The sequence below is a fragment of the Diceros bicornis genome, chromosome 6 (assembly GCF_020826845.1).
Source record: "Diceros bicornis minor isolate mBicDic1 chromosome 6, mDicBic1.mat.cur, whole genome shotgun sequence".
Lineage (NCBI taxonomy): Eukaryota > Metazoa > Chordata > Mammalia > Perissodactyla > Rhinocerotidae > Diceros > Diceros bicornis.
The window spans coordinates 23,704,842-23,731,358 of record NC_080745.1 but is presented as its reverse complement, the minus strand read 5'-3'; the positions used below and the strand labels follow the sequence as shown (position 1 = coordinate 23,731,358).

The 26,517-nt window shown below is 42.0% G+C and overlaps 1 protein-coding gene across 6 annotated transcripts in view; it reads right to left on the bottom strand.

Annotated features, from left to right (window-relative positions):
* The window catches only part of SIPA1L2 (signal induced proliferation associated 1 like 2), a 217,715-nt gene extending 191,505 nt beyond the window's left edge, over nucleotides 1-26,210 (bottom strand). For 4 of the 6 annotated variants that reach the window (XM_058543017.1, XM_058543016.1, XM_058543015.1 and 1 more), the window contains exon 1: nucleotides 25,973-26,210. The gene's annotated coding sequence lies outside the window, so the exon portion shown is untranslated. The remainder of the gene's footprint in view (nucleotides 1-25,972) is intronic. The other 2 variants (XM_058543019.1, XM_058543020.1) reach the window with 1 other exon arrangement.
* Between the last annotated feature and the right edge of the window lie 307 nt (nucleotides 26,211-26,517).

The following is a 26,517-nucleotide window of genomic DNA, read 5'->3' as shown; positions in this document are numbered from 1 at the left end:
AATGAGTCTCCAGTGGGTGAACGGCACCCGACCACAGGCTTTAAAACCTGGAACGTAACAGAATGGGGGTGAGGGTCCTGGATTTGGATTACATAATTTTTTTAAAATAAACAACAGAGGCACTGCTGGTCGTCTGGAACACAGCAGTTGCTACAAAGCTGCCCACTCTGCGAGGCCAGTAAAAGCTCAATGAGTCCTATAGTGGACCTAATCCAACGGCTGCTTCCTGACTAACTAACTGTACCGCTTGGCAGGAAGATTCAGGACAACAGAACGCTGACAGCTTTTCAGCAAAGCTCTGCCAGTAAGGATTTTGGCCAAGAGCAAATTTTTACCTGTTGCAGGAAGTTGCATCATCTTCTGTACACTATCAGATCAAAACGTGTTACCAACTCTGGGAAACCCACAAATCCATGGTGTATGCCCCTGTGTACTCAGCGCTAGTGGCTTACCAGCAGGAACTGGTCGTGACAGCCTCTGAGAGTTTAGTGAGGGTGGCTGTACACTGGAGCAGAACTGCCTCCTCTGAGATCTGACACAATTCCCCTTCCGGGTCCCCCGCTGCAGCACTGAGTAGAGCCGTGTAAAACAGATCTGTACAAGGCCTGAGCCTCCCACTACAATGACTATAATCACACAGTGCAAGGCTGGAGGAAGGCCACAACACAATCTTAGTAGACTCTGTCGAAATGCATGGCTCAAAAGGACTCAGCAAGGCATTCATTAATCATGTATCTACCTAGGCATATCCTATGCATGATAAGAAGCACCTTCCTGAATATGTGTTACTCAGATTTATCAAATGAAAAATTGAGCAACTAATGTACTAGATTAGAAAGCAAACACTTGGGCTTTGCTTGCACATGTGGGGCTCTTGCCAGAATCACAGGCAATAATCCATGCCAGAGTTTGCCGTCTTTCTGAGGGGCACCCTTGGCCCTGACCTGGCTCTGAGAGCAAGACCTTGGGCTTTGCTGGGTGCTTGCCAGGGATGTGGAGACTTTAAGCTCAGCTCTGGAAGGAGCTATAAACATGACAGCCACTTTGAGTTTTCAAATGAAGGGGCAGTGTTGGTGACAGAGTTATCAAAAAAGATTATCACTTCTTTGCATATCTGTGCTGTGCTGTATTAAGCAGAATTAGCACATTCTGAAATCAAAAATTATAAAATCAACTTTTTTCCCAGCTACCCTCCCTAATAAGTTACAGCCAAAATCAACACTCCCTTTTATTTTCAATCAAGTATTTCTACCTTATTCTGGTTACTGCAAGCTTGTAAGGGCAAGACTGCCTTCCGGGCAAAGGCCTCACCTCTCTGAAGAGGGAGCTGTGAGTGTGAAGGGATGAGAGGGAACTGGGTTGCTAGCATGACTGGGAACCAAACTGTTGCTGTCTGAAACTGGCTTTTTTTTTTTTTTTTGCCTGAGGGTGTCTGTTTATATAATTTCCTAAAAGAGATGACAACCTAAATTAAAGACAGTGCCTGTTGGATGACACTATGTGGTCTATCTCTAAGTGAGCCGTGAAGCCAGCAGAAGGCGAATCCTGAGCTTCACAGACACAAGACTCCAGACTCCAGCTCCAGAGCAGGAGGCCCGCGGTCACTCCAGGAAGAAATGGAAGCCTCGGGACACAGACACGACAGCCGTGCAGCCAGCGCAAGGAAAGTCAATCATCTTTACCGCCCTATAAAATTGGTTATATAATGCTTGATAAAATCATGCAGGCCTCTATAAACACAGTTGTTTTTCATGACAAAAATACGTGCACTCCGCCCCAGGCGTAACATAAGGAACCTGCTTCCTGTGGTCAGTGGTGCCCGAGACACACCGACAGGGGAAGAGAGGGCTTCAGCAGCAACCCAGACTGCACCTCCAAGGAAGAGCAGGGGGACCACTGGGGAGGCTGTGGTGAGTTAACACCGGAAACAGGTGTACTTGTTCAGCCACGTCTGAACAGCCAGGCCCCAGGACAGACGCTTGATGAAGGCTGCCCTGGCCTAGAGCTGCGTCTGCCAACCGAAGCACGCAGCCCTGAGGGCCCCCAGGACCCTTCCAGGAGTCTGTGTGCATAGCTAAGGAATAGGTAATAGGTGAAGAGTAGTTTAAGGAATCAGCTTCCAAATCTTCACCTTCCACATGCACTCCTCCTGAAAATGGATGGACATTCCTGTCTTGCCAACGGCTCCTCTCTCACCCAATTCTCACCAAAGTGCATTGTTCCAGAGTTTAAAAACCTCTGGGGCAACAAACAAAGGATAATTCAAAACACTGATTATCAGGGCAGTCTTCTTTAATGATTAACCACGGCCCCTTGCACTCATAAGGCTTCCTGTTCTTACGTGTCTTAAACATATTTCTGCTCGGGGTGAAAATTGGCCCATTTGGGGATGTTCTGGATTCAGGAAAAAAACGAAGAAATATAAGTTAATGATTTGCACTCTGATTTGCGCTCTGTTAAATATACCTGGAACTTTTTCCCGAAATGCCAAAATGTTCAAACCAAGTTAGAAAAACCCCACAGACAATAAATTTACTTGAATTCTTTACATTTTTCAATCAGATTCTCTCAGATAATACTGTGCAAGATTTATTCCAACTAAGTCAATCCTCATACTATTTCATCTTATAAGATGTTTAATATTTTCTACTTCCTATTAACAAAAATAAATCATTTGAACTAGTGATAAAAAATGTTGGATGTCACCTTAAAAACATGTGAGGGAGTGCATAGCTTCTAAAAAACTATTTCAGGGGGTACAAAGACAAACACATGTGAAGACCATGCCCTAGAGACCCCCTCAGATGGACAGGCCAGCCTAGGAAACACAAGTTGCAAGGCAATGAGGAAAGTCACTACCAAAGACAGACGAGGCGCAGGTGAGTCTGAAAAAGACAAGGAGGAGGAGGACATTCCAAGCAGAGAGAGGAGCTGTTAAAGGGAGAGAAACAGCAGAGCCAAGCATGGCTGAGAGGGCGAGGCAGGAGTTTCCGAACTCAGAGAACAGGGAGAGCGAGTGGAGGAGTGGGGCAGTGAAGGACCTATGCACCATGCTAAGGGGCGCAGATTTTATTCAAGCACCCAACAGAAGTTCTTAAGCAGAGGAGTTCCATAACTGGATCACTGCTTCTAAGAAGAAAGTGCTGGCGGTGTATGAAGGATGAGATGGAGAGGGTGAGAAACTGGTAGCAGGGAGATCAGCTACACGGTGATGTCCAACAACATGTTCTGCAGTGATGAGAACATTCCATCTGTGTTGTCCAAGATGGCAGCCACCAGCCACACGTGGCTACAGAACACTTGAAATGCAACTCCTGAGACTAAGGAACTGAATTTTTATTTTTATTTAGTTTTAATTAATTTAAATTTAAATCGCAACAGGCACCAAGTCGCTGCCATATTGGACACAGACTAGAGAGCTATTTCAAAGTTCAAAGAAGGACAGTATGTCCTGAAGTAAGGCAGGAGCAGTGGAGATGAAAAAGACGCAAGAGGCATTTCTGAAGCAGAACCGGTACACGGTGACTAACTGGATAGATGAAGTGTAAGGACTGAGTTAAGGAGGACACTAAGCTTTGCTTAACTGGCAGACTAGGTTGATGGTGACTGTACAGGACTAAGAAGAACAGAGCATAAAAGAGATTTGTAGGAGAAGACAGCAGATCCAAAATCGACTTATTTACTCTGAAATGTATCAAGAATATCCAAGGCAGATGGCTAGAAGGCAGCTGGAAAAAGGTCAGACAGGTAGACATGTGGAGGTCACCATCACAGAGGTAGTGAAAGAAGCCACTTAGGAGGGTGGGATCACCCAGAGGAGGAAGACCAATAGCACCTCAACATTTCAAAGATATCCAGGGTAGGAGAGGCCAGCAACAGCAGAGGAGAAAGGACCAGAGGTAGTCAGAGAACCAAGGAGAGTGTGCCACAGAAGCCGAGGGGAGAGAGGTGGGTGTTCCAATGGGGTTATTCATCAAGGTCAAAAGGAGCGGAAGCCACAAAGGACAGGGCCTGAGGACAAGCTGGAGGCTTCGCAAGCCCGGCAACTGCAGAGTGGTGAGGGACGGGAGCTCTGGTGGATGTGGGAGCACAGAGAGGTCCCGGGCACTCACCTCTTGCTCCGTGACAGGTGAGGTACAGTCACAGTGACATTTGGACGCACATGGGCCCTCAGGGCCCTCTAACACCAGCTACAAGATTACACTGCAAGTCTTACCTTTTCTAGGCCCCAAGAGAAACTATCAGAAAGGTTCCTGTTACCTATTTTTGACTAAGTAAATAAAAGGGTATCCAGCAAAAAGATACTTTCTGAAATCCAGAAGTTAAGTGATTGGGAAATTTAACAGGAATGAACATGATACATACACAATCCACAATACTTTAAAAAGTCTGTCTTTCGTCATCCTACACCTGTCACCTAAACACTATCTCTTTTAACACCTGTTGAATGGCACTTTCCAAACAAATTGACCTGATTCCTCCTCAGGGATTAATTACAGCAAACAGAAGGACACAACATGTCCAGGACTCTCCCTTATCACAGTTTTGGAATCTTCAAAGGATTCTAGCAGGTTGTTAAGCATGAGGGAACCTCCCCTGCAAGAAGCCAAGTCAACTTTCTTCACATTAACTTTGTTTCTGACTCTCATTATCGCTAATGAGAGGAATATTAAATCTTGAATAAAAACTTGATTTCCTTAATGTTTTGACTTTAAAAAACTGTGTATTCATTCAAAACTCACTTGGCTTTTATAGGCAGTGGTATTCACTTCCTCTCCAGCCCCTGGTCTCCAGCACGGGCACACGAGTTCTCCGGCACACACTAGATACTCAATAATGCATCTTAGGAATAGTAACTTGGAGTCACTGAGCACCTATGTGCCAGGTACCAGGCAGAGCACCTTAATAAGCATCATCAGTAATCTCACAACCACCTTCCACAACAGGCATTATATCCCCATTTAGAGATGTGTAAATCAAGGTGCAATTTGCCCACTGTGGTATAGAGTGCAGATTCAAACCCTGTGTTACCACAATATAGGAACCACAGTAGGTGCTCAAGAAACATGCTGAATACGAACCTCGCACTCATCCCACTAAAATTACATTGACTTGCAAAATACAATTTTAAAAATTATAATCAATAATAAGAAAAAAATATGGGATTTCTGATTCTCCAACAATACACTATACTTCTTACACACATCACACATATGTTCCAGCTGTCCCCACAGTTTCCGGATACATCAGGCAGTGCTGCACGGGACACAGCACATTCAGACCACATATCTGCCTCAGATGTGAGATGCTAACAAGCGCAAGCAATTTCAAGGACACTAACACTGAATATATTTTAGAGGCATCTTTTGTAACAGCATGAGAATGGACTTTCATAATCTATTAATACTTTTCATCTACAATCATTACAATTTGATAGATACTAAAAACTGACTTCAGACTTGCTATTCAAACATAATTCTTAAATCATTCTTTCATAAGTCATGTAGACTAATTCAGAGAGAGACAATTAGCCTTTGACACTGCACTTAATTTAATAAGCCATTTCAGAATTTTAATAGAAGCATTAACAGGCGTGAAAGCAGAATGAACTATTTTTTTCAGACCTTATAACTTACAAATTAGCTAATTTTTATTTTTAATGTAAATGTCAAAAAGCATAGTATCAAAGGGCTAGCAATTATACTGCTAAAACGACATGGAAGTTATCTGAGCCAAGGTATCTCTGCTCTCAAAGACATGCAAGGAGCATTAACGGTATTTTTAAAGTAAATGCCAAAGCCTCTAACTTAACTCTCAGTACCAACCGAGAAAGATGTGCCCATTGTCAAGGAATGGTAGCTCCAAGGATTAAATAAAATAATGTATATAGAAGGAAGTCATTCAGTGCCTTACCAATAAATTATATTATTAATAGTACAAATTAAATTTCCTGAAGTTAAAGTAATGCCCTTAAATTACACACATATGTATATTTTTTCCTATATTAACAAGTTTAAGTGAAAGAAGGTATTCAAAAGGTTAAAAAAATATAATGCTTTAACTCTCACATACAAGACCAGCAAATATTTTTCAAAGGAGATCTACCTACATGATACTAACCTTAGATTATAAATGCTTTTATGGTAAAGAGCATGTACCAAAACCATATTTATTAGATGTAACAGGAACCTAATAAATGTTTGCTAATTACTTGCCTTGAAAACTTCTGTTAAATATACTCAAAAGAACAAATCAAGGAAGATTACATAATAAAATAAGATAAATCTAAACTATATTGAGCCAGGAAACTATATTGAAACAGACTAATAGTTTTTAAAGGATACATATAACTGAGTCATATAATTCAAATATTTTAATATCATGTGTTTTTCCTATTATAAAATTAACACGTTTATTTTAGAAAAACAGGAAAACCAATGCAAAAAGAAAATAATAATTACACATAACACAACCACAAGTAATAACCACTGCAGATTTTTTAATGTATCCTGTTCTGTTAATGCATATGGGTATTTAATTTTCCTGAAAAATTGGGATCTATTATATATACTGCTTAGCAAGAAAATTTTTTCATTTAATATTCTGTGCACATTTTCCTACGTCATTAAATGGCCTTATAAAACAAGATATTTAATTGATTAAATTACTTGATCATATGGAGAATCATAATTTAATATCTTACTGCCAATATTTTTCCAGTTTCTCACATTATAATTAATACTGCATTGAGTATCCTTATACATAAATCTTTTGGACCAATTGTGAATATTTCATTGGGGTAAATTCCCCACCCCAAAACCTCACACAACTATTAAGCTTCTACTTGACTAAACAGTGCACAGAGCTTAACTTGGAAGACATGGAGTGCTTGAAGTACAGAGTGTTAAGGAAAACTGTACCATCCCCTCTCTTCTCCTATCTATTAACCTTTGACCCAGTGCCCTGAAGAGCTGCTTTGTTTGAAGTCTTCGGGCACCGGTGCAGGGTTACCCGGTGATGGTGATGTTCCCATCTCCACCCACACGCCATCTTTCACCTCTTGAGGGAATGGCAGAGAATCTTTGGGTATAGCTTCTCACAAGAGCACAAACGTCCAGTGGGGACTGCTGCCCAGGACAGACCACCTGCAATAGGTACAAAGGACTCTGAAATAACAGAAAACAAATGGGTTGGAATCCACAGGCTTGTGTCCTGTTTTCAATGTCATCTCTTCCTCCACCATCTTAGCACAGCCTCAGACATTTACACGGTCCTCTTCTCATTTTAAAAAAACTACTTTCGCATTTTGGTGTTATCAAGTGACTCAAGTTAACACAGGTTTTCCTATATATGCTGCACACTCCTATCTCCATGCACATATTACAAACACGAGGTGGTCCGTGTGCAGCACACGGCTGACCAGCACTCCAAGTAAGAGAGGCACAGGGGCCAGAAACACCTGCCAAGTGCCAGGCAGGCCAACCTGGCCAGAAGGACTCGGACGTTCCATTACTCCATCTCAGATTCACAGCACAAAACGAAATCTTCCAAGGACTTCTCTATCTACCAGCTACCTCCTCACACTAGGCCAGTCTTCATGAAGTCAAACACATGATCTAACACCAATCCATGTCCCCCACTGTAAAGAAGAGGCAGCTGTTAAAAAAAAATGGAACCTCCTTTCTAATGGTTTGTGTCCCACAATTTTAATCTCGTTTCTCTGAAAGCTAACTCAGGATAATCACCCACATTAAACTACCCATAGACCAGTCTGGAAATTGTTGAACTGGTATGGTGAGTCCTACGACTAATCATGATCATTAGCAGTGTTACGACTATGGTATTTTATAGTTAGTCGTGAAGTGTAACACAAAAGTACACAAAATCCAGAATCAAAAGGCAAATGAACTATTACTTTACAGAATAAATTGTGTAAAGTAATTAGACCTGGCCACCGATGACAGATCAAACATAAATTTTGGAATACATCATTTGCCTACTTTTGGATAAAAGTTTAAAATATATTGAACTTGCCTAAAATGCTTTAAAATCTCTTCTTCCATTTCCATCTCACTTTGTGAGAGGGTCTCTCTACTATGAATGTTATTAAAACAAAACACAGAAACTATTTAGATGCATATTAGCCCCTGCAAATAGCATGTCATTAATCTGACCCTGATTAGATAAATAAGCAAGAAGCAAGCAGGCTCACTCATCACATTAAAATCCTTAAATACTGACACGTAGTATTTGTTCAAAATGTGCTATTAGCGTTTAATACGGGGAACTGCTCTTTTATGCATCACTTTGGTTTGACTACGACTACAGAACAACAAAAAGTTATGCGGGTAATTGTGACTCATATTAATCTCCTATATGCACAATTTCAGTGTACAAACTGCACACCTCTTCAAATGATTTTCTTTTTTCCTATGTTATGTTTATTGTGATTACATTTATAGGAACATAATTTTAGGTGTTAAATCTAATAACAAAAGTTGGGGCTTTTTTATTTTGTGTATCTTGAGCACTGACAGCACCCACGTCTAGAAAGAATGAACTCATGGCTATTGAAGACGTCAGGAAGGAAACATCCTTGCTTATTTTGGCAGTTCTTTTAATGAAATACATAAATTCTACTGAGAGATCCTGATAAACAATGAAATATTTGTAAGCTCCCCATTATCTGTCTCCAAGTCTTACAAACAAACAAGAGTGCACACACAACACTGACAATGACAAACCCTGCCACCTGCCTCCGCCAGGCCACTAGCCTGTTCAGTGTTCAGTCCCCTCAGCGTGGAGAGGGGGCGCCATTTCAACATCTGTCTCCATGAGTCTGAACTCATTAGAACACCAGGCAGGTGCCTGATAAAAGTAGAAAAAGTGACTACATAAAGTGAAGCGGAATAAAGGCAAGACAATCTGGGGAGCACCTCTGTCCAGGCAGTAACTTTAACTCACACTTCGAAATGAGTTAAAAAAAGAATCTATATGCGCTAACAGGAGGTCTAAAACACAGAGGGCTATCCAAGCTCTGTGACCTTCGACTTAAACTTCAGCCCTTCATCCAGAATGAGTGGTATGGTAAACAGTACTTTTTAGGTGAACTTAACAATGTCTCTACTCCAAAAGATATTATTGAAAATATTAATATTTTTATAAGACCCTTCATATTAGATTTTTTTTTTTTAAAAAGGTATCCCGACGGTAAAGGCTGTAGAAGTCCCAGAATAAAAAGCCAAGTCATAGGTGGTCTCTAGCAATCATCCACTTTTATTATGGAGTCAAGGGGAACAGCTCCAGGTGTTAACAATGTTCTATACCTTCTCTGAAGGAGTCAAACATGGAACTGTCTTTCGTCAATTCCGGAAATTATTTGGAATCTAAACATTCAGAAGAATGCAGCAAGGATTAAAAACTGTGAACAAAACAGAGATGCTACTATAAAGACAAGATTAGAAGGATCGGGCTTTTGGAAACCTCCAGTTAAGTTCTAATTCAAGAATAAAAAAGACATAATGGCAAAAAAATTCTTGATGTAGGTCAAATTAGTTCATCTCGATTTAGGGAGAACAGAATACGATCTTTTGGGTGCTGTGTGCTTTTTTAATCCACAGAAAGTACCCGTCATCTGAGCAACAGGAAGCCAAGATGGTTTTGAAGACGACAAGGCAAGAATCGCCCACAGGATTAGCGGCATGGTCCAGCAGGTCTTTATTCTGAGTCCAACGATAACAGAGAAAACTTAGTGGGAGGGTGCTGTGTAAAAACCACTTCTAGGAGGATTATTAGAATATTCGCAATTTCTTTGGCATTTCCTCCCCCGCTTCCCAGGAAGACATGACCCCTGAGAAACCTTCCCCCTCTCTAGAAGCATTCTCTTCTTCCTTCAAACTACTGGACCAACAAATTAGACTAACTTAATACCATGCAAAATACAGGCCCACACTTCCTGCAGGGGCTGCCAAGATACTTCGTGTTAACACCAAAGCAGAAAACGATAAAGGGTGTCGGCTGATGGAATAGTGAGTTACAAGGGCAAAGGCCAATAGAAATGTTTACCCATTAATGGAAAGTCAAAGCACACACATTTTAGAGGCATGTTAATGCGGGATTTAATCAGACACCAACAAATCACCAGGACAGGTTTCCTCCCTTACACGCAAGTTTAATACTTCAGTTAAGATAGAGTAGAGACACCATCCTCAGAATTTACATAGACTTCATCTAGCTGATTAAGTTCCACACTGCTCTTTTGTTCACTACAAACAAAAAGACGTAAAAAACTCCCAAACTGCCACAGTGTGAGTTGAAAACACACCATCTGCAGCTGCTTAGCTGCAGCCACTGCCCCAAGTCAAAGGAAGGGCTTGAGACGTGCTCCTCTTCTCTCAAAGTTATCCCCAGCAGCTGTGTTCTTATTGCCCGGGAGGTTCCCTGAATCCTTGCGTGCTTAAGTTATGGGCAAAAATTAGTAAAATCAGCATAACCCATCTGTGACGCATCCTGAGCAGATAGCAGCAATTCAGAGGAGATGAATGCCACTTCCAGATTATCAAAACGCCACGATGCTCCTGTAAAAACAAAAACCATTCAGCCTTTCCTTCCTTAAAAAACTTCGTGTCATTTATTTCAACCAGGAGTTTCCTCCCTTTTAATTTTTTTTTTTTTTTGTGAGGAAGATCAGCCCTGAGCTAACATCCATGCTAATCCTCCTCTTTTTGCTGAGGAAGACCAGCTCTGAACTAACATCTATTGCCAATCCTCCTCCTTTTTTTTTCCCCCCCAAAGCCCCAGTAGATAGTTGTATGTCATAGTTGCACATCCTTCTAGTTGCTGTATGTGGGACGCGGCCTCAGCATGGCTGGAGAAGCAGTGCATTGGTGCGCGCCCGGGATCTGAACTTGGGCCGCCAGTAGCGGAGCGCGTGCACTTAACCGGAAGCCACGGGGCCGGCCCTCCTCCCTTTTAATTTGATAGTGGAAAGCGGTAAATGCAACCCTATCGCTAACTTTCCATTCTTTTGCAGATCTTCATTCAAGATGGTGACCGCTCCAACCTCCAAGAAAAAAGAAAATTTAAATTCAAAGCTGGATACAGTCCCTCAACTTAGAGCAGATGAGCCTAAGTCTTTTCTCTCAAACATTTTGAGGGAAATAAGCTCATGTTCACAGCACGTCACGGATATCACTTCTGAGGTGACTCTCTGGAAGGAATATTGGTGTATGGTATCACTAGGATTACTCTACACATCCTCGGAAACCCACAGTTTAATTCTGAGAACACAAAAGTCAGCCCAGGCATGGTGCCCACTCTTCACCTCCATACCCTTGGCACCCATGGTGCACTGCCCTTGTCCCCCTGTAGCCTGGACAGATTCACAGTCTGCTCCACATGGTCTCCAAAACGGCCACTTCTATCCATCAGACTGTCACTTCAAGAGTCTTTCAAGGTGCTGACAAATAGTCTGTTCAAAGGTCTTCTGGGTGAAAGCAGTGTACTGTTAGCGCATTAGAGAGGAGGGGAAATCCCACGCCCAACTGCTTCCTTATGGTCTGCCCCGTGACCCCAGCACAGCTCCTCTGAGAGCGGGAGATGCCCCTGGACTCCAGTGGAACTTCCTTCTGAATGGCATGCAAGCAAGAGCACCCTGCAGTCATTTGAAAGGTTTCTGCTCTGAGAAACCCTCTGCTCCTGAATAAATGATTACCATTACTCCATTCATCAAGTGTCTCTTAAGCCTTCTATTATGAGTCTGAATTTTAAACAGGGGACTAGGTCCTTTACTACATCCCCTAATCCATGTCTCAGTAACATTTCTTTCAAAGTTACAGAATCTGTGTGCAATCTCATTATTATAAGACTTTACCCTCCCTTCCTCCACCCAGAACTAAACCACTTGAAGGAAAAGACAGCATGGCCTCCAATTTAAAAAAAGAAAAATTTACTGAGAGAAATATTAGAAGACTTCCTATATTTCCAGAATGAAAGTGCCATAAGAGCAACACCCCTATCTGCCCACTCACCTCCCTAACCTGAGTCCCTCTCTAGAACTGTGCTGCGCACAAAAGAGCATGCACCACGTATCTGACGAATGAATACATCTGAGTGCCCACTATATAAGAGGCAACACCAATTCCACAGGACCAGAACAGAAGCACCTGGATGGTCAGCTACACGACATTCCCTGGTACCTCTTGAAGTTAGGTGTGGTCAGGTCATTAAGTTCTCCGGGGGAATGAGAGCAGAAGTAAGGCAGACCCATTCTGGGGTCTTCAGATGACCTCCTCCTGGGTGCTCCTTCCCTTTCAGCAAGCCTGAGGACAGACATACCCAGTGGGCTTCCACCACGCAGTGAGGCCAGGGCCCTGTGGTGGAGAAACAAGATGGAAGGAACCTGAGTCCATGAGTGTCAGGTGCAGGAGAGCAGCCCACTCACCCAGACCCTCGGGCTGTCGCACAAGAAAGAAGTCGGCTTCTCACCTGCCTGGAAGCTGCATTTCAGAGTCTCTTTTAGAGCAGGTAGAACTACCCTAACCAATAGAGCCCTAAAGAAAAATGTTCACATGCTGACAGCACATGGTATATATAAAAAAACTATTAAACCAGTACTGCTGATGAAAACTTAGTTTTGTGCATGGCTGGAGAGGTTTAGCAACTCGGAACTTCAACAATAGTGAGCATAGCAAAGGAGGTGGTTAATTAAATCTAAAATTTTATTAAGTCAACTAGGATTTTATTTTGCTAGCCAATATCTCCTCAGCACAGGTGATTTAAAAAATCTCCTATTTTTTTGGTTTAGTTGGTTAAGTGTCACTCCATACAGCATCATAAAACTAGAGTCAGGAAATTTTAGTTTTAATAATTATCACATTTGAACTAAAAATTATTCCTCAGAGATGCCTTATAAAATCTTTTTTATTTCAAACTTCTTTTAGAAGTTAATCACAAAGATAAGAAGATGCTTTGCAAAAATAAATAGATGTATTTTCTTTTACCTAAAGTTTTCTAAGGAGCACACACAAATAAATGGATAATGTGTCAGGCCCCATCTCTTCAGAAGCAAGAGAGCTCGGCTGAGTGCTTCAAGCTGGCCTGAGCTGGCCCGCAGCAAGAGTTAGCAAACTAACAAAAGAAGCACCTGGTTTTCAGAATATACTGGTGGGATATAAGAAGAGACCAGTCAGAAAATGGCCAAATCAGATATGTACATCGCAACCCTGCTGGGAAAGGGAAAGATGAGACTTAAGAAATACAAAAACACCTAAAAGCTATTGCTCCTAAAATCACTTGGCAATAATCTTTGAAAAGGGCACATGACCACGGTAAAGGTACCAGCCTGGCGTTGGAATACATTTAAAAGCATAGGGCAAAGCAGAAAACCATCATGCTGAGTGAAAAAAGCCTTACACAAAAAGAGTACCTACTGCATGATTCCATTTATATGAAGTTCAAGAACAGGCAAATTTATCTATGGCAAAGGAAAAAAAAAAGGAACAGTGGCTGCCTGGAATGCGGGTGGGGACGGGAGATAAACTGACTGGGAAGGGGCATGAAAGAACTTTCTGGGATGGTAGCTATACCCCAACAGAAGTACGGGTTACATGGGTGTATGCATTTGTCTAAACTCAGAGAATGATACACTTAAATGTATGCATGTCACTCTATCACTTTTACCTCAAAAAAGAATGTAAAGGGGCCAGCCCAGTGGCGTAGTGGTTAAGTTCCTGTGCTCCACTTTGGTGGCCCAGGATTCACAGGTTCGGATCCCGGGTGTGGACCAATGCACCGCTTATCAAGCCATGCTGTGGCAGGCGTCTCATATATAAAGTAGAGGAAGATGGGCACAGATGTTAGCCCAGGGCCGATCTTCCTCAGCAAAAAGGGGACGACTGGCAACAGATGTTAGCTCAGTAATCTTCCTCACCAAAAAATAGAATGTAAAAGTTTTAAACTCACTTATGATACATATGCTGAAGTATTTAGCAGTGAAATGTACTGATGTGTGCTACTTATTTTGAAATGCATCCAAAAAAAAAAAAGACAGACTGATGGAAAGGCAGAGATGGATAGATATGTATAAAGCAAACACAGTAAAATGTTAACACTTTGTAAAATCTAGGTGGTGGGTATATGGGTGTCCACTACACGACAGAATTCTTTCAACTTATCTGCATGTTTGAAAAACTGCATGATAAACAGTTGAAGGAAAGTATATGGTGATTACGTGGAGATCTCTTGCTCTGGAGTTTAAAGGAGAATGTAAATCTTATCCAGCAGTTATGACTACTTCACGGGACATAAAAATGAGAGTGAACAGAAGCAGCAGTGCATCACAGCAACTTCACACACACTCCAGAGACCTGTGTGGTGGACGAGCCGCTCAGGGAGGTCAGCTCTCGCTGTCCACAGCCAGCTTCCCAATGCTGCTTCAGTTTAGAACTTCGATTACTCAGAATAATTTGAAAATAAATCACTTTGGTAATAAATCAATTACCAAAAGTTACAAATTCCTAAATATAAAGTCTTAAAACATGTGACCTTTAATTGTAAATATAATACTCTGTGTATATTCTCTGGACTGAAGCAGATGCAGTGATTTTATACCAAAACATCGGGTCAAAGGTACAAACGCCCAGTTATAACACAAAGTCCTGGGGATGTAATATACAGCATGGCAAATATAGTTAACAATATTATACTGTGTATTTGAAAGAGAGCAGATCTTAAAAGTTCTCATCATAAGAGAAAAACAAAAATTTGTAACTATGTGAGGTGATGCATGGTTAACCAGACTTACTATGGTGATCATTTCACAATACAGACAAATAAACATGTATAGACTTTTCTCTTGTCATTATTCTCTAAACAATATAGTATAGCAACTATTTACACAGCATTTACATTGTATTAGGTATTATAAGTCATCTAGAGATGATTTAAAGTACATGGGAGGATGTGCGTAGGTTATAAGCAAATATTATGCCATTTTATATAAGGGATTTGAGCATCCTCAAATCTTGGTATCCTTGAGGGGTCCTGGAACCAATCCCCCATAAGTAACCAAGGGACAACTGTACTTTCTATCTCTGATGAGTCCAAAATATTTCTCCTTTAGGTTTCTGGACACACTCTATAGCCTTTAGCAAATTGCTATGAGGAAAAAAATTGGACTGACTATCTTACATGATAGACAAGTTAATCACCACTTTGAAAATACCATCCATCACTTCCCCTTGATGTTGCTATTGTTAATAAAATCCATTTTGGGGGTTGCAAAACCTAAACCAGGCAAGGAGATGAGTTTGGTTTTAGGTAGAGTGAATTGATGGAGACAGTACTACAAGAGCCCCTCAACAAAAATTCAAATCCTAACCATTTTCCAAAGCCTAACTCAGGTCCTACCTTCTCCTTGAATGTTTTTCTGACTATGCACTCAGCCATACTCTCCACAAACCACAGAAAGAAGCTGTAGTGTCCTTCTACTCTAAGGGTCTCCTTTGCACGGGAATCTTATCCTAATATACCTGACAACGGCCATCAGCCAGGCCAGAACACCTACAACAGCTGAATGGGTAATTAGTTCATCACCTAATAACACAGCCCATTCTATCAAATAATAGGCCTAGTTGTAAACCACTCTCTTATATTTACGAATCAGTAACACAAGGACGTTTGATTAGAGGATTAACTCGAAGGTCCGTTTGAGGCCTGAAACGCTATGAGTTGGTTAATGTGCTGACCGTTCCAGACACTTACCTGGGGCAGAGGACAGAGGATGGGACAGAAGTGACAAGTCCCTGCCCTCAAGGGTCTCACACCCTAGGGCACCCCTGCTACCTTGGAAATCTTAGAATGCCAGAGTTTAAAGAGACCTCAAGATTTGTGTGGTCTCAACAACCACATTTTAAAACTGGATTATACTCACTGCCCAGGAAGTTGTTAGACACGGCCACCAAACAAGCCCTCACCCCACCTCTGTCTTCTGCAACAGCAAAGAAATTCTACTTTGCTTTTCTGTATGATGCTCCAAATTGTTTTGAAAAAAATTCTCATCTTTCTCCTTAGTTTCACCTTTTCCAGAAAAGGAGAAGGTAAAAAGTTCAGTTTTAAACCAGCTATTGCTTGCAGGGATGGCAAGGAAAACAAGCGAATGTTGTCATTACGCTGCTCCATGAAGGCGGGAGCCTCGATTTACACTTCTCTCCCTCCTCCTCAACACCTCCCACAGTGCTCAGCAAGGGAAGTATACAAGGGACAAGTATTTGTTGATGCAATGACAAAGAAAATAGTAAGATGAAAGGTAGTGTCTCCTGACACCCTCCAAGGGCCGTGCTCCTCACTCCATCCACATATCCTGTGCCAACTCAACATCCCCACTGCTCCACAGCTCATTTCGGAAAGAACTCTAAGTTATGATGCCAGGCTAAGAGGATGGATTTAGAAAGCTCCACATAACCAGACGCACAGAGACAGCAGCCATCAGACATCACCCAGATTTAACTGCCCTAAAATTAGCAGTCGGAGCAAAGTAGTTACTGCAATGATTGCGTCAGAGCTCTCCTGACTGGCTAACTGCCAGTTTTAAACAAATTGTCCTGCTTTCTCTACCAGGGAAACAATATTCTGGAAGAGAGCCAGCTAAGCATTTCAATGAATTCTCCAATTCTAGCTTCACTATTAATGTTTTATAATTCCACGACAAGGTGAACAAAGTCTTCATGGGCTACATGAGCAAGGGGGTTATTTTCTTTGCTGTAAGCACTTACTCTTTGGGTGAATAAAGTACTATAGTTGAATCCTTTTAAATATTTAAATGCATAAAATTTATTTAGGGATTCACATTCAACTGGCTTAAACAAAGATTATGCAAATCTAGCAAAGTATAAATGCAAAACAAAAACTGTTTTCCCCTTATACTTCTTTTAATCTTGGCAAAGACTCAGGAGCTAAAGAAACGTTCTCTGCATGATCACAGAAGAGCCCACTCGCTTCCCAACAAAGGACAGATAACCTGATTCAATCAGCAGAACTGCTACCTCACCGCAATTTACAAAATTTCTAGTTAATAACAGACGATCCACTGGCTGAGCGAACGGGGCAGTTTTTCGACCAAAACAGTCAACTCCTTAGCCCAAGCCTGGGCCACCATTCCCCGCCCCCTTGTCAGGGACAGTGAGTTGGATAACTCCACTATGCTCATATGCAGGTACCTTCTTTACTCCCTCCCTGCTTTCCCTCCTTTCCCTTCTTTCATTCCTTCTATGATTTATTAACACCAATCAAACCTCACAGGCTGCTGTGGAACAGAAGAATGAGCCCTATAGTTGGAGCAAAGACAGTGGGGTTTAAACTCTAAGAACTAAGATTCAGAAAACCAAGTGTTCTCTCATTAAACCTTAGTTTTTGCAACAGTAAAAGGGGATAATCCCATCAGCCTTGTGAGGCTCTTGTTAAGTATGTTAGAGAACATAAATGAAAGTTTAAGCACAATAGCTGTTTTTAAATTTACCTTTAGGAATCTCTCTCCCCAATTCCTTACTCTGAGCCTCAGTCAAAAACAGCCTCCCTCTCTCACTCTTATCATCATTTAAAACTTTTTAAATAGGAAGATAGATCCATTATTCCAAGCAAATGACTTACAATGACCCTCAAGTAAACAAAATTGATTGGTAAATTAGGTGTTTTACTGTTATTTAGGCTAATCTCTCAGCCTCGTCTACAGCTCTCATCACAGCATACCTTAATACAGAAATTTAAACAAATAAGAGTTAGAACGATATCCCCCTAAATTCATGTAATATAGGCATTAGTACTATGTCAAGATATTAAAGACAAAAGACTTCTACCTGTAAAATTTAAACTACACTTACTGAGCACCTACTATATTTAAGACATAAATAATATTCAAATGTACTTTGCAATCCTCAAATTAAAGGTACTAACTCAATAAAAGGTGCACTATATACTACTGATGGGTTTTTAAAATCATTATTTCCTGTAGAAATTATCACGGCTAATGGACTGAGAGATAAAAGACTACAGGTAATGTTGCACAATTCAGAAATCATTGATTTTCAGTTATCTTTATTAATGAACCCAAGCCAGGGCTTTTAGGTGACCTGCGGCCTCATCTGATTCCAACAGGGCTGTGCAGTTGTCAGCTGGAACCAGACTCTGAAACCTGGGAAAGGTGCAAACCTCACTCTCTCATGAAGGAAGGACATCCCCCAGGGCGCCCGACTCCCCAGAACCACACCCCTCTGCATGGTGCCATAAAGGTCCTGATGTAACACTGTCCTCAGAAACCACTTCTCCATTTTTACCAGTTTGATATCAGAGTTGTATCACAGATCATTTCAAATAACCAGGAAAAGATATGAATGAGATATAAAAGGTTATTTAGAAAAATCATTTACAAGAGAAATAATTAGAACTTTAAGGCAACACTACTTAGTTCAACAAAAGCCAAGATACTCAGTTCTTTCAAGTTTAAACCCATAGCTCTCAAACATTCCTTTAACAAATATTTGTTTCCTAAGAACCTATTATGTGGCAAAAACCATGGAAGTACAGGAAATACAGTGGTAAACCAGAAATGTCCCTGCCCATGTGGCACTTATGTTCTACTGAGGTAAGACAGAAGATAAACATATAAAAATTACAATATAATGCCAGGCAGTGATAAGTGCTCTGGATTAAAATCAAGCAGAATATAGGGAGGAGAGAGTGCACAGGAGGGCGGGGTGGGTGGTGCTAGTTTAGCTGGGTAGCGGCGGCAGATACTGTGGCTGCCGCTCCCTCTCATCACCAGTTCCCAGCGCACATGCTCTCTCAAGAGGCCGGACACGAAGCTCCCCTGCACTAGGGGTGACTGTGTGCTACACTTCTGGCCAATAACACACAAGCAGAACTACACCATTAATCTGCACTTTCAAACTTGTTCTCACTCTAGAAGTTTCTGGATGAGCAAACGATTAGTTATGTCCTTCTATCCTGATCCCGGGTCTGGTGTCAGCTACGTGTAATAATAGGATGCTTCCTAAACTGCTGAGTTCAACTAGAAACCCAAGGAGAACAGGATCCCCCATTACATTATTTCCCCTCCAAAAAATGAAACCTCAAACTAAGCAACCGACAAGCAATTCTGGAGTAAAATAGGCCAAAGTAAAAAATGTCCTCAGGAAAAAAAACAAATACAGTAAATAAAGGGCCCATTAAGGGTAGAGTCTGTCTTAAGATTCCCTCACAAGGCCCCGCAGGCACCCTGGAAATTGTTTCCAAACAGTCATGAACTCTAACCAGAGAGGGTGGCAGAGCAGGGCTTTCCAGACCGGTGCCACACATTTCAAAGGGTAACAAAAGAGCCCTTGAGGTGCAAAAGAAAATCCTCCAACTTCTATTTATTTTTAATATCACGCTTATTAAAATTTACATTTTTATGTTTTATAATGTCCATATCTTAGCACGGTAAAGTTATATACATCATATACATAATATATTGTACATACATACATATGCACCCATATATACAGGCATATGTGTACGTGCATAAGCATACACACATGGACATCTGGATAGGTGATTTTGTACAGATGGGATGCACATCGGAAAAACTTTAGAGACTCTACTACAAAGAAATAATTATCCTTCGGATTAAGGCATTAAACACTCGAAGCAACAGCATTTCTTCTTTATGAAGAATCAAAGTATAATTCCTAACATTACTTACTAGAAATTTCAATACAAAGAGGACTGTATCCCAGACCTATTCCTGAACTGCGTGAATATCCACTGTTCAACAAGAAACCAAATGCATTACCAAAACATCCCTAGAAGACAGCGAAAGTGACCATTATGCCGACTACACAGGCTACTGTGCCCTAAGCATTAGAGTCAGATTTTTTTTTAAGTCTACACAATAGTTCATCTCAGCATACATAATTTTTTATTCACCCAAGAGTTCCTACTTTCCACAGTAATGATTTTTAACATAAGCTCTGTGAAATGAATAAGAGAAACCTCAACTAAATTGGAGTTGAGAAGGCCTGTAGGGGGAGCACTCACGCCCTACCATACATGTCAATTACTCCAAACAGGAAGAGAGAGAGCCGGCATCTCCGGCAGGAAATACAACTACTTTACTACTGAAAGATTTCTCTCCAGCCGGACAACAGGCCAGCCAATGAGAAACACCACAGCTCAGCCAATAAGGAGCCTTGGCTACCCGGAACTGTTACTTTCCTCCAAAGAACTTTCATTTAGAACAGCCCCTCCCTACTCCCAGTTTGCTCTATAAAAGCAAGCCCCTTCCTTTGTTTCTTGGAATTTGTCTATGGTTCACCATAGCATGCACACCCTGAATTGCACTTCTTTTGGCTATTTCCTAATAAACTCGTTTAGGGGGCAAAATAACTGGTGAATTTGCTTTTTAAGTTGACAGCTCTATACCTAGATTTTTTTTTTACTTAAGGGTAATTGAACACACAACTAAATGGCCTACTTTGGACTACTCCAACTTCTTGAACAGCTCAACTAACTGAGAGCTCCTTCCAGCAGATTTGGCAAATACGCAAAAGTGAAAAACATGGAATAATCTAATTGGCAGAGCTCAAGAGGCCCCTTATGGCTAAAAGTCTATTTGTAAAACAGTAAGAGTATTAACAAATTAAAACACTGGAAAAATGGGAAAAGATCATGGTTATCTTCCCCGCTATCTGAAAGCAATTCAAAATAAAACAATACCAAATTGCAAATCAAGTTTAAGAAAGTCCAACCACATTCTAATTTTTTTACAATCTTTTCAGTGCCTAAGACCTTCAGAGGTCACAGGTCACAGTGTGGCTGTAGTTTCTCAGTCATTCAGTCATTACACAAATATTTCTTAATCACCAACCATGCAGAGCAGGGTTCCAGTTAATAGGATACACTCAAAATGAAGTCATTTCTTTCTTAGAATAACTTGGTCAGTAGAACCAGCAAAGGAGGTTTGACAAGCTCTTTCAGGATATCTGTGTGGAAAAGGCAGAGAGATATGGGCTAGTTATAAGAAGTTAAGCACATTAGTACTTAACTGTAACCAAGAGCCTGACTCCTCGTAAAGGTAGAAGGAAGCTTCCAGAGATAGGATTCATGGTGCAGCCAATTTAACAATTTCATCAGAGACTTAGGTAAAGATATAAAAGACAGTCTGATCCAGTGTGCAGACAGCATTTCTTCGGAAGGGCAGGAAAAGGTGCTAAATAATACAATCAATTCCAAAAAGCACCATGGATTCGGCACAGGTGTGTGGTGATGGGTTGTAATTGGTATTTGGGTGGTGAACATGATGTAATCTATACAGAAATAGAAGTATAATGATGTACACCTGAAATTTATACAATGTTATAAACCAATGTTACTGCAATAAACAAAAAATTAAAAAATTAAAAAAATTAAAAAAACAAAAAGCACCATGGGAAGAAGCAGCCAAAATAAAGCAAAACGAAGCACAATAAATGTTAGGTCTTGCAATGACTTTTGTACAGGAGGGGAAGATGTGGCTTAATGGCAGCCTATGATTAAGAACTCGTTGAGTTTTAGTGAACAGGAAACTCACTGAGTCTGAGCCACCAGGCTCAGTGTGGCCACCAGAAAAGTAAATGCAAACCTGGACTACAGCAGTGCAAGCAGGACATGCCAGCTGAAGGAAGGGTACTCCTACTCCGCTCTACACAGGCCAAATAAGTGAGAAGACTTCGGTTCTGGGCCCAACTTTGACAGGTATTGTTCAGAGAGTAACTGAAATGCCTCTATGAAAGGATTTGTTCTACAGGCTACCAATGGAGTAGAAATCAAATAAATAGGTAGAATTAGATTTCTATTCTACAGGTAAAAAACACCTTCTAGCAGTCAAAATCATCAGAAAAGGTGGAGCTCTCCACCCCTTCCTGGCAATGTTCAGGTATTGCTGGAAGATCGCTTGCGGAACATATGAAGGGATCCAAGCATCATAGAAGGGTTAGTGGGGCTGGTCAGCGATTTCCAAACCTTAGTCCTTAATGAAGTTGTCACTGATGTGCAAAAGGGAAAAGTATCTGTGTATAGGTAGGTATATACGCATGTGGGGGATAATTTTAACAAATGAATTCTCTGGATGGGAAGAACGTTTGTCTGACAGCATGCACATTCTTCCTTTTTTTTTTTATCATGTATCTTGATACCATTTTTCATCAATATATCTTGATGAAATGCACTGATAGTAGATACTAACTGCTGTTGTTAATTTTCAATATATTTACATAGCAACATCAAATACTGACAAATCTGACAATTCCTACGATTTGGTTTTGTTTTTGTTTTTTAATTTTACGGGTGGATGAAAACAAAAAGTATAAGAACATGAAGGGATAACCTTAAGGCCCTCTGTGGTACAGAGATGCTATGACAACTAGACTCAACTTACTGCATCTTTTCTTCTGTTATCTCCCAACTTGGCTATACAATGTTGTACAGAGAACAAAAGGTATCAAAGAACTGGGTTACACTAAATATGAAATCTCCCAAGAAACAAAACTTCTACTGTGGGTCCAATCTGGCTCCCTTCAACCACTCTTTGGAATCAAAGTTTACGAATCAAGTTCAGAAAAGATCAAAATAATTTATCTTGAAGTTATGAGGCATTTAAATTCCTATCACACTGTTATCCCTCCTTTAAAAGGGGTCACAGCTAAATGTGATGGGAACAGAAAAGCAATTTCTGAATCATTGATTTCAAGGTAAACCAAGTAAGCTATAACTCTCATGAATGTTCACATACACGCTTACTATAAGCTGAAGAAAGAAAAGACACAATCATGAAAAAATATAAGCTATCCCCATCAGTCAGTCACTTTCATTACTCTAATACATTTATTTTAAATGTTCAAGAAACCTAAAATTCTGGTGCTGAAAGAGATCATGGAAATACTTTATCCAAACTCCTTTGTGACAGGTAGGAGAAGCAGGAAACTAGAGATTCTCGTCTCTCCCACCTCAGGCTCTTTCTGTTCTATCACCCTACAAGGGAATTTGGTACATTAATAAAAGTAGAAAATCTGGAACATGGTTCCCTGTATTCTTTAGGACTGTTCATAATTCATTCAAGTTCAAAACAGGAAAAAAAAACCTTTGTTTTTCAGTTAACAATAACAGTCTAAATTTTCTTCAAATTCAGCACCTTTGAAAGGATTTGTAATCCTAAACCACAAGTAGATCATAAATTCAAAGGCTCCATGCCTACCTCAATCTCAAAAAAAACCTTGCATTTACCAATCATGGCTGCAGGGTGGGGGCTAGATCCACATAAACACATAGTTCTTTCCAAAGTATGCAGTAAACACAACCCCTTTTACACTAGTTTTGATGACCAAACACATTTAAATCAGTTTCAATTACCAGATGAGTGCCCTTTCAGGGTAGCTCACTAGTATTTCCTCACTTGCAAGAATAGATAGTCTTACAGAATGAATAACCCATTACTCCTTTTGCCTCAGGTAAAAAGATCCCCAACGTAGACAGGTGTTTACTAAGTTCAGGTATCAAGGAACCCTTGAAAATACCATTCCAGTCTCAAGGAAAAAAAAACTTACAAACCAATATCACATAGCTTTAACTACAATAAGCATCATAAACGTCAAAGTTATGATGCTCTGATAATTCCCCTCTTACATTCCATAAAATGAAAGCTCTTTGAGAAAGGCTAAGATTTAAAAACATAAAAAGCATTTGATGAAAAACATACTTAAACCAGCCAGGGAAAATCTGCGGCCCATACTCCAAAGCCAGAAGCTCCACCTCCCTACCTATAGTTTGTCTCTTGCTTTATTTTCCGGACCAAATGCTTGCAGTGCCTCTTATCCAAGTTCATTTCACTCCATCTATAGGTAGCATGTGGGTACTGATAAAAGCTGTTTCTGATTTCATTTCATTTCCTACTTCCCAGATGTTTGCTGGAGAGTTTTTTTTCCTTCAGCTATTTCTGAATACACTCTAATTTAGAACAAACAAATTCAACATATCATATTTTAAGCTGGGCAAGACACACAAATGACAGCTATAAAGATAATTTCAAGATATTTCTCCAGCTTATAAATAAGTTTGCCTACCTAGACAAGATTTGGACAGGCTGCCAAGGTCTTGCTTTAGAAAAAAAAGTACTTAAAACAGGTAACTGAGATCTCACAGCCACTGAAATGGCCAACTACAGACTACCGTACTTCTCATAAAAGGAGCTGTACTTAGAAATGAAAAACCAAATGTAACTAGGGAGAAAGAAATAAAGGTGTCCCTAACACAATCCTCAGTATGAATCATGCATATATACCTCAACTACATCTCTTCCCCAAATGCATCAATGGAATCTTTAGGAAGAATCAATGCTATCTGCATCCGAAACTCAAAAAAGATTGCACTTTCCCATGATAATATTCTTTTACATCTCTCTGAATCAAGCAGTGAACTACTAAATCAAGCAGTAAACAACCTAAGTGGAAATGTCCTGTAAGTAGAATTCCATGTCTTACCATAGAACTTTGAATTCCTCAAATAAGTCAAAACATGAAACAGACATCCTTAAATCTGTGACTAAAAATAGTAACCAAGTTGTCTCTTGAAATTCACCTTTAAATGCCAGAAATAGTAGGCCACCTTTTGATATCTGCATAAATATTGGTTTTATAGGGAAGTAATGTATTTCAAAGAAAGTAACAGTTTTGGAGATTTTTTTTTCTCCCATTACTAACTGGAAAACTGGAAAAATTACAACCTGGATTGCAGATAGGCAACTCAAAAGCGCAGTTTATTAAATGCCTGTCATAAGAAAGCCATCTAGTGTTAACATTTAGAAATGAAAACTGCAGACAAAAGAGGCAAAGAAAAGAAAAATCTGAGTGACTATTTCGAACTTACTGAGCAAACCTATGAGAATCATCAAGATTCTTTGTTTAAAAAAATAGAAAGGCCATCTTTATCAAAACCAAGTCTAAATCTAAGCAAAAACAAAAATGTCTACAATTTTATTTTAACCAAAATCATGTTTTGGTGACCACACTTCCGTGACCAATGCACTTGATTTTTCCAGTACTCACGCTGGAGTCATCTTGGACTGAATTAATTTAACTGAAGCAGGTTAATGATGACAAATATCTCCCAGAGGGGTAAAGCCAAGTTGTTTTCTCTTCTCGAGACGCATCGGCTCTCGCTCGTAGAGGATGAACTGAAATTGATTCTTTTGGTTTGCGGCACGGATGAAAATTAATCTGTAGGTGCTCGTGGGGATATTCCCAGGACGTGGTCAAACTAGATTTAATAATATGGGGGGACGTGAACAGGACCTGGAGCAGAGAACGGAGCGAGACACAGAGCCTGGGGAAGCGGGAGAGCCGCCGGGACTCCGAAGAAAGGTCGAGGCGAGTTAGCAGCGCGCTCGCCGGCTGCTCGGGATCCTACAAAGGGGGAGCCGGCGCCGGCGGGGGCGCGCTCGTGGCGCATACCTTCCAGGGGAATAAACCCCGCAGCAAGTTCAGCAAGTAACCCTGCCCGGCGCACGGGTGCACCGCGTCAAGGACCCTTTTATCTTTTCTCTTTTCTCTTGGGTTAGTCACAGAGGAGTTGCTGGGCACCCAGAGGAGGTCCTCATTAGTGCTCGTGTCACCAGGACGGGAATAATCTTTCAGCCGATCGATAACTTTGAAAGAAGGAGCGGCGGCGGCTCCTCTTCCACCCGGGGCTTCGGAGCGCGGGCGCAGCTGCGAGCCAGACCCCCGCCCCGCGCCCCTGCCTCGCTGCCCCAGGCACCGCGCTCCGGAGCGCCCGCCGTCAGCCCCTCGAGGCGCCCCGAAGGGCAGCCCCTTGACCTCGGGACAGTCCCCGCCAAGGCCGTCCCCAGACACCACCCGAAGGCTCCGGGGCGGACTCCACCTCGCTCCCATCCGCTCGCCCTGACACGCACCTCTGAAACGCAGTCTGCCGGGACCGGCTACAGCCCGCGAGCGCGTGGCGGCGCGTCCCGGGGCCGCCGCCTCGCCGCCCGCCGCTGCCCGGGGCTGCCCATCGGCCCGCGCCGGGCTCCGGCGGGAGGCGGCCCGGACCTGCCGGCTGCGGCTGGAGCTGTCGGCCTGCGCTCGAGCGGGCAGGCGGGCGGGCGGCCGGGGCGGGGGCGCGGCGCTGCTCCTCCTCCTCCGTCCTCCGTCCTCCTCCTCCCGCTCCGCCGGCTCCTCCCGGGCTCCGAGTCTGCCGCGCCGGCTAGCGACACCGCCGCCCGCCCGCCTGGCGGCGCCGCCCCCCGCCCGCTCCGCGGCCTCTCATTGGCCTCCGCCTGCAGGCCCCCTCGGCCCCGCCCCGCGATTGGGCGCGGGCGCCGTCCGTCCCGCCGCCCCGCGGGGCTCCGGGCTCAGCCGGTGCGCGGTTCCCAGGCCCGCGGCGCGCGGGAGCGGCGCGTCCTGGAGGGGCTCGGGCGTCCTTCCTGGGAGGAGCTGCGGGGCGGGGTGCGCGGCG